General features: G+C 44.6%; 1 pseudogene; it reads right to left on the minus strand.

Moving 5' to 3' along the window:
- Positions 1–4,934: 4,934 nt before the first annotated feature.
- On the minus strand, positions 4,935–6,749 carry LOC127185372 (peptidyl-prolyl cis-trans isomerase FKBP4-like; annotated as a pseudogene).
- Positions 6,750–8,807: the final 2,058 nt, after the last annotated feature.

Raw genomic sequence — 8,807 nt, forward strand, 5'->3', positions numbered from 1 at the left:
GAAAGGGGAACACTCCTCTATTGCTGGTGGGAATGCAACTTGTACAACCACTTTGGAGATCTATCTGGTGCTTTCTCAGAAAACTGGAAATAGGGCTTCCTCAAGACCCAGCTATTCCACTCCTTGGAATATACCCAGAAAATGTTCTACCACACAACAGGGACATATAGTCAGCCATGTTCATAGCAGCCTTATTCATAATAGCCAGAACATGGAAACAGCCTAAGTGTCCCTCAGTAGAAGAATGGATAAAGAAATTGTGGTACATTTACACTATGGAATACTACTCAACCATTAAAAACAAGGAAATCCTGAAATTTTTGGTCAAATGGATGGAACTAGAGATGATCATACTGAGTGAGTTAATCCAGAAGCAGAGAGACTCACATGGTATATACTCACTGATAATTGGGCACTAGCCCAAAAGGCATATCTCATGAACGACCTCAGTTACCAGGAGATTGGGACAGATGTGAGGACATCCCACTGGGACTCTAGGTAAGAGAAATATAGGAGAATAGGGAAATAGAAGGACCCAGAGGGTCCTAGAAACTTACAAGAAGAACATCATGACAGGTAGATCGGGGTCCAGGGGGTTCTGCTCAAACTATGGCACTAACCAAGGACACTACAAGTAATAAACATTGAACTCTTACTCTGATCTAGCCAATGGACAGGACATTCTCCACAGTTATGTGGAGAGCTGGGACTGACTCTGACATGAACTCTGATGCCCCATATTTGACCACTTCCCCCTTGGTGGGGAGGTCTGATGGCACTCAAAGAAAGAATAAACAGGCTGCCAAGATGAGACTTGATAGCCTATGACCATATAGTGGGGTAGGAGGTCCCCCTCGGTCTTAGACCTAGGGGAGGGGAATAGGGTGAAAGCGGGAGGGAGGGAAGAACGGGAGGATACAAGGGATAGGATAACAATTTAGATGTAATCTGAATAAATAAATAAAATAAAGCTTACAATCTAGTGAGATTTTTTTCCAAAGCAGTGTCAAATTGTTTTAAATGCTGTGAAGCAAAGATACACTTCACTACAAGAAAGAGAACCAGGGCCAGAGAGATAGCTCAGAAGTTAAGAGCACTGTTTGTTCTTCCAAGAGTCCTGAGTTCAATTCCCAGCAACCACGTGGTGGCTCACAACCATCTGTAATGAGAGCTGGTGCCCTCTTCTGGTGGGCAGGCGTACATGCAGGCAAAACACTGTATACTTAATAAATAAATCTAAAAAAAAAAAAAAAAAAAAAAAAGAAAGAAAGACAGGGAGCTGATCTGGGTCCAGATGTAAGAAAGGAAGACATTTCTGACAGAACACTGGCTAAAGATTCCTCTGTTTTTCTTAGATAGAAATCATGAGTAGGCAAGGAGAGGCTCTTTCATTTAGTGCTTGGCTGCAGCAAGTGGGGCGGTGGGGTGGGCAGAAGCAACAGCAAATGACATCCACAAGTGTTCCTGGACATTGAAACTCAGCCTTCCAAGTGTCACAGTCTGCACACAGACCTTCAGTGGGGTAACCTTTGGTTCCTGTTAGAAGCCAGTGTTAGAGCTCTAACCCGAGGCCCTTGGGTCTGAAGACTCGATATGTTTTGGAAACTCTTCTGGTAAGCCAAGCCTTTAGTTTGCCCCTTGCTGGCTTCACACAACCTGTATGTCTTTAAGCCTCAGTTCTCCGTCCTCTCCTGCCTCACTTTCCAATGCCTTTCGTTTTTGTTTTGCTCTGGCTGCTTTTGAACTGCAAAGCTACTGTCTTTGGCCGTTAACCAGTTGGCTGCCTTGCTGATTTTACACTGTGGCCTGATGACTGCTCAGCTATGGCTGCCTCTGTTCTCATGCCTTTGCTGTTCTGATGCCTTTGCCGCTCTCCGCTACTGCTGCTTCCATGTTGCTAGCTCAGCTTGCACTACTAAAGGTAGAAAGGAAATGCCTGCACGAGAGAAGCTACTATGGGGCCTGATGCTGCAACACCTGGAGTGACAGCCTAGCAGAGTATTTTCCGGCAAACTTACCCATTAGTTAAAAGTGTGTGAACTTAAGAAGCTTGTCTACATAGTTCTAGAAGGGTGTTTGTTTGGACCAATTGACCATTTATTCACACCAATCTCAATCTTGCCAGTTAGCATCAATCACAGTCCTGGAGGTTTGTGTTTTGGACCAATCACAGCCTTGTTTCCTAGTATTAGTCACAATAGCCCCTCTTCCAGATCACGAGAGAGGGAGAGAGGGAGAGAGAGAGAGAGAGAGAGAGAGAGAGAGAGAGAGAGAGAGAGAGAGAGAGAGAGAGAGAGAGAGAGAGAGAGAGAGAGAGCGCTCCTACTCTGCCCGAGGAGAAAAATGTTGTATAGCCATCTAAGGTTTGTTTAGCCTTGCAGTAGCAAAAATAATCGGCTCTGAATAGTTTCAAACAGCCTTGGCTGAGACTGTGTCTTCAGGAGCTGGGGAAATCAGCTGTGATAATCTTATAGTTTTCTCAAAGCATCCCTGGAGTGTTGCAGAGGTCTGGTGCTGGCATAGTGGTGGTCCAGCTGGCTAAGGCAGCCAGGGCAGCAAAAGGAGAGTCCAACAGCTGCTCATTAGGCAGTTAAGTTTCCTTTTCCCTCGTGCCTTTGTTCATATACAGGAAAGTGAGCTTTAGGAACCCTGCTTGAGGAGTAAAGATAAGGAACTTCTTATAAAAGCTAATAGTGATTTTAACAGTGCTAACAGTGCACACCACCTGCCCAGTGCCCTAGGGAGATGGGGGTTCCCTTTAACTGTCTCAGTCATTTGGGCTGCCATATTACATATGATTAGGAAGTGTTCAGATCAACCTTGGAAAGGAGAGATTGGGAAAAGCAGGGTGAGGAGGGCAGACTTTTTTTTTTTTCTAAGTAGAAGTGACAGAATGTGACTGGAGGGGATTTGGGATGATTGAGGACAGGGGTGGCAAACTATGATCAGAGCATTTCTGGTCTCTGTAAATAAAACCATATCTGATGATACAATGCAGATTCATTTACTGATGATCTCCGGTTGCTTTGGTGCTAGAATTGCAGAGCTGAGAAATCGCCACTCTGAGCTGTTCCAACAAGGACCATATGGCCTTATTGGAAGGCCTAAAATATTTATTCTCTGTTCTTTCACAGAAAGCACTTGCTGAAACGTTTTCTGAGACCTCAGAGAAAGCGAAGGTGATAAGAAAAGTTTGTCCTTTGGGTTTTGAGACAGAGTCTCCTGTAGTTCAGACTCCCGTGGAAATAGGTATCTAATTAAGGATGACCTTGAACCTTACACATGCTAGTCAAGTAGGCACCTTGCTTACTGAACTACATCTCCAGTCCTTAGTCTTGACTTTTATTTCACACTTCATCTTGGGTAACTTCCTATTATTTAATCATATATTTTCTAGCAGTATGCAGATGGATTTACTGCAACTGAGAATTTTACATTTTTTGAAATTAAGTATACTCAGCTGAGACTATCCTTGTGCATACTATTCCTAGTCCCCTGATATCATGCAAAACTGTTGTTTCATTGGGTATATATGTTTTAGAGGCGTTTGCTTCTTTTGTACCTACAGTCTTCCAAAAAGCAGCATTTACTAACACTAGCAAAGTGTGAGCAGTGTGCCCTGATTCTCACATTCTCATGACCATTTCAATATATTTGGTAATTTTATACAGAAAAGCAATGTTTTATTGTTGTTTTAATTTTCACTTGTGATTGCAGAGCATAGCTTTTCTATCAAACATGCATTTCTTCTTTTGTAGTTGCTTATTCATACCATTTGCTTTCTTTTTATCAGGCTATTTATCTTTATTTATTTTTTATTCATTGATTATATATTGAGATTATTTGTTTGCAATCACATTCTGAATATTTTTCCAAGCTTGTCTTTTAGTTTTATTCTTTGGTTTTCAGAGCTTGGGCTATGCTTGGGAAGAAGAACAGTGCCGGGATTATATAACAATAACAGTGTATTTCATACACTTCAAAATATATTCTATAATATTTTAATCTTTAGTTTATCTGTTATTTATTTTGGTGTAACTCCAGATATAAATTAAGTGGCCTGATTTTCAGAACGGAAAAACTCATTGACAAGAGGAAGTAAAACTCAGAAAAGCAAGGAACTTCTGATTCAAAACCTCAAACACTGTATGTGAGAAAATGATTCTTGGGGGTGAGGTATAGGCATTCGAGTTGTTTTCAAACAAATCAAGTTAACTTATTCTAGAATATGTGTGTGTGTGTGTTGTTTGTGTGTGTATATGTGTTTGTGTGTGTATATATGTGCTTGTGTGTGTGTATTTTAAAATAAATTAGTCACCCATTCTGACGTTGATGCCCCCAAATCACTTACACTTCAAGATTCCTACCATCCTACTACCTTTTTTTGTGGTTGTTGGTGTTATTTCAACTTTATTGCTCAAGCACAGGACTTGAGGTGTGCCTGGACCTTCAGCGTGCATTAAAGAGGCTGAGGGGATGGGGACAGGGACGACCTGGGTGAGGAGGAAACTGACAGGAAGGGGGATACTGGAAGGGGCTGTCTTAGAGGTGACCGCTTAGAGGATACCATCTTAGGAGAGCAAACAGAGGGGTAATGGACACAGCAGTGGTTTTCCAATCTCCTTAGCACTTGCATGGAGACTGCAGGCTTGAAAAATGACCAGAGAGGGAAGGGATGAAGAAAATGGCTGCCTAGGAGTCTTCTTCTCCACCCTGGCTTCACATCAGACCCAATCCCTATCACATACCCCTTTCTACCACTTGAAAAATGGAGCTAACAGAAGGAGCAAAATAAATTAACATTCCAATGTTTATGTGGAAGGATATACACTTGTGTGTAATGGGGGAAGGAAAGAGGGGTTGACACCATCTAAAAATACCCCCCCTTTCATCCCCAACCTGCTCTTCTCCCCCCTCCCCCCAAGCTGTCATCCAAACAGATAGAAAAATAAAGGTCTAATTCACTCAAAATTCTTCAGTTTTTACAAAACTAACAGGGTGAAGTAGGGAAGGGAGCAGGAAGGCAGCCACAGGGGTGGGTAGGAGGAGGGGCAGGCTATGCTTCTGTCTCCACTTGAGACTGGTTCCCTGCCACATTGCCCGGCTCACCCTTCACCTCAGCATCAGGGGGATGGGTCTCCTGCAGCCACCTCTGCCTTGGCCTTGTGCTCCTCCTCGGCCAGCCTTTCAAACATATTGACATAGAGTGTCTTCTCCCAGGCAAGCTGCCTTGTGGGGGGTCCGCTGCTGGCACACAGCCAGCTGGGTTATGGCGGCTTTGTTGCTGGGGTAGGGCTGTAGGACCTTTTAGAGGTTAAGCTATGAGAGTTGAGATAAGATAGATATTGAATCTCATTCGGAGATCTAGACCCAACAAGACAGGAAAAACACTTACTTCAAACGAGACGAATGCAGATGGCCAAGTCACTATGAATGTAACATATATAGACCTCAGTATTCTCATGATTGTCATTCACAGCCAGGTGTGGCCCTCTCCTGAGAAACAGGCCCTCCTCTTTGTTGCTGTCCGGCTCCAGGGCCTTGTTACAGCTTTCAGTGGCAGCTGAGAAGGCCTCCAGTTTCAGATGACACATGGCCAGATTGAGGTAGGAGGCCAGTCTGAATGCCTGGACATTTTGCGTTTCCTCACCGGAAAAACCTAGACTCGTGTTCCAGCCAAGACACTATCTTCTTATACTGCAGTACAGCTTGCTTGTGCTTGCCATCCTTGAAGTACACAGTGCCCCTCTCTTTTACTGTGTTGCTCTGCTTCAAATTCTTCTCCTCGCAGTTCACCTCCCGAGACTCCTTGGCCTTCTCAGAACTCGTCAGATGCACTTCATAGTGCAGCTCAGCATGTGGTGGGATCTGGATCCTTTTCTTCCCAGGGCTGCCAAAAGCATAGCTAGGTTTGAGGTATACAGTGCAGTGCTCTCTGTCTCCATCCACTCAATGGCCACCTCCAGCCCACAGGGTAGATCCGGACTTTCCCCCTCACCAACTTCAAAGCGGAGCTCCCACTGGTTAAAAACGAAACAAAACAACAAACAAACAAAAAACGAGTCCAGCACAGCCAAGGCTACACAGAGAAACCCTGTCTCAAAAAACAAAAGCCAAGCCAAACCAAACCAAACCAAACCAAACCAAACCAAACCAAACCCAAAAAAACCAAAAACAACAAAAACCAAACCAAACCAAACCAAACCAAACCAAACCAAACCAAAAAGAGCTGGTCCTTATAGCAGCCTTTCAGTGCCACTTCTACCATAGCCTTCGCCTGGCATAGCCTTCCCATGAGTCTGTATTCTGCTGATGATCCCACCATCTCCATCCTCTGTAAGATCTCCTTTGAACTCAAACAGCTCTATCTCAAATACGAGTGTGGGAGTTGGGGGCGTTGGGGGGGAAATCTTTGGAGGGTTGCCTGCTGAGCCGTAGGCATATTCTGGCTTGCAGGTGATGTGGCACACCTCCTCCACTTTCATCGTTGCTACAGCAATATCCCAAGCCTTGAGGACCTTCATTTTTCCCAGGTCAAAGGAAAATTTGTCCTTTCGGTCCAGACTGGAGTCAAACTTTGTGCCATCTAGCAGCCAGCCGGCATAGCGGACAAAGACTTGGTCCCCAATCACGGGTGCCTCTGTGCCTGTACCGTCTCTCTTGATGACCTTGAGCACGCCCTCGTCCTGCTGGGGGCTGATGTCCACTCCATCGACAGGCAGGGCCGCCTTCATCTCGTTGGCGGTCATGGCAGCTAGGTATACCATTGGCTGCTGGAGTGGGGAGATCACGAGCTAGGCACTCTGGCCCCCAATCTGGGTAAGCAGCAGGGTAGTGTGTGATGGAAGGCGGCGCTGCCTACCAAGAACTGTACCCCTGCATCCTAATATCTTAAGCCTGATTATTATATCAGAAAGGATATGAGTGGCTAGAGGGATAGTTAAGCTGAGAGCACTTCCAGCTCTTGAAGAGGTTCGAAGATTTGATTCCCAGCTCCCATTACAAGTGTCTGTATTTTCAGTTTCATGGATTCTGGTGCCCTCTTCTGGACTCCACATGTATTGCATGCATGTGGTGCACAGATGCACATGCAGGCAAAATAAAGGATATTTTGCTCCTGTACTCAAAATTAGCCTTGGTATTTTTAAATTTTCTTCTTCTTTTGTTTTGGGGGAAGTTACAAGGGTATGGGGTGGTTCTGAGAGGATTGAGAAGTGAATGTGATTAAGGTGCATTGTGGGAAATTTCCAAACAATCAACAAAAATATTACGTTAAAAAGGATATGAACTTTTGTGTGTGAAAACTGCTTGTGATATATTTTAAACTTTTATATGTACTTGTGATTTAAATGTTTCCATTTTGGCTTAGTTATTGTTCTCTTGCTATGAAGAGATACCATGACCAAAATAACTCTTACAAAAGAAAGCATGTAAAGCATTGGAGTTTGCTTACAATTTCAGAGGCTTAGTGCACTCTTGTTATGTTGGGGAGTGTGGCGGTAGGTGGACATAGTGATGGAAACGTAGCTGGAGCTTTACATCCTGGACTGCTGACAGGAGAGAGAGGGAGAGAGAGAGAGAGAGAGAGAGAGAGAGAGAGAGAGAGAGAGAGAGAGAGAGAGAGAGAGAGAGAGAGAGAGACACACACAGAGAGACAGAGAGACAGAGAGAGAGACAGAGAGAGATGGGTGGAGAGGGAGAGAGAGACAGAGAGAGAGACAGAGACAGACAGACAGACAGACAGACAGACACACACACACACACAGAGAGTCAGACAGACAGACAGACACACAGAGAGACAGAGAGAGAGACAGAGAGAGATGGGTGGAGAGGGAGAGAGAGATAGAGAGAGACAGAGACAGACAGACAGACAGACACACAGAGAGAGAGAGAGAGAGAGAGAGAGAGAGGGAGAGAGAGAGAGATAAAGAGAGAGAGAGATATTTGAGTGGAGAGGGAGAGGAAAGAGAGGAAGAGATGGGGGAGGGAGAGGGAGATGGATATGGAGAGAGAGGGAAATGGAGAGGGAGACAGAGAGGGAGAGAGAGGGAGAGAGAGAGAGAGAGAGAGAGAGAGAGAGAGAGAGAGAGAGAGAGAGATGGAAAGAGAAGTAAAGATCTGCTCTTGCATGGGCTTTTGAAACCTTAAAGCCCACTCTCAGTGCCACTATAAAGGACGTGGGCCTCAAGTTGGATCACTCATTGGTTGGCCACTCCTACAAGTTCTGTGCCACCATTACCCCAGCACACTTTGCAGGCAGAACAGAGTGTAGGTCATAGGTTTTGTGGCAGGGGTGATGCCGCACTCTCACTGCTGGGATTACTAGAGGACTATGCTAGAGTCACTCTCATAGATTCCAGGACATTTCTACTACACCGGGTTTCTATATTGCCCCTCAATGCCCCACCCCCAAATTTCAGTCATCTCTCCCAGTACTCTCTCCTGCCATCCCTCCCCCACCTTGGCCTGAACCCTCCTGAACCCATCACCAATCACACCCACCCCACTTGCAAAATCTATTCTAGTTCTACTTTCCAGGGAGGGCCATGCATCCCCTCTAGAACCTTCTTTGTTATTTAGTGTCTCTGGGTCTGTGAATTGTAGCATGCTTATTCTTTACTTAACAGTTAATGTTTACTTATAAGTGAGTATATACCACGTATGTCTTTCTGGGTCTGTGTTACCTCACTTAGGATGATTTTTTTTTCACATTTCATCCATTTGCCTGAAAATTTCATGATGTCATTTATGTTTTAGCAGCTGAATAATACTCTATTGTGTAAATGTACCACATTTTCTTTACCAGT

This window comes from Acomys russatus, chromosome X (assembly GCF_903995435.1).
Source record: "Acomys russatus chromosome X, mAcoRus1.1, whole genome shotgun sequence".
In the NCBI taxonomy this organism is placed as follows: Eukaryota; Metazoa; Chordata; class Mammalia; order Rodentia; family Muridae; genus Acomys; species Acomys russatus.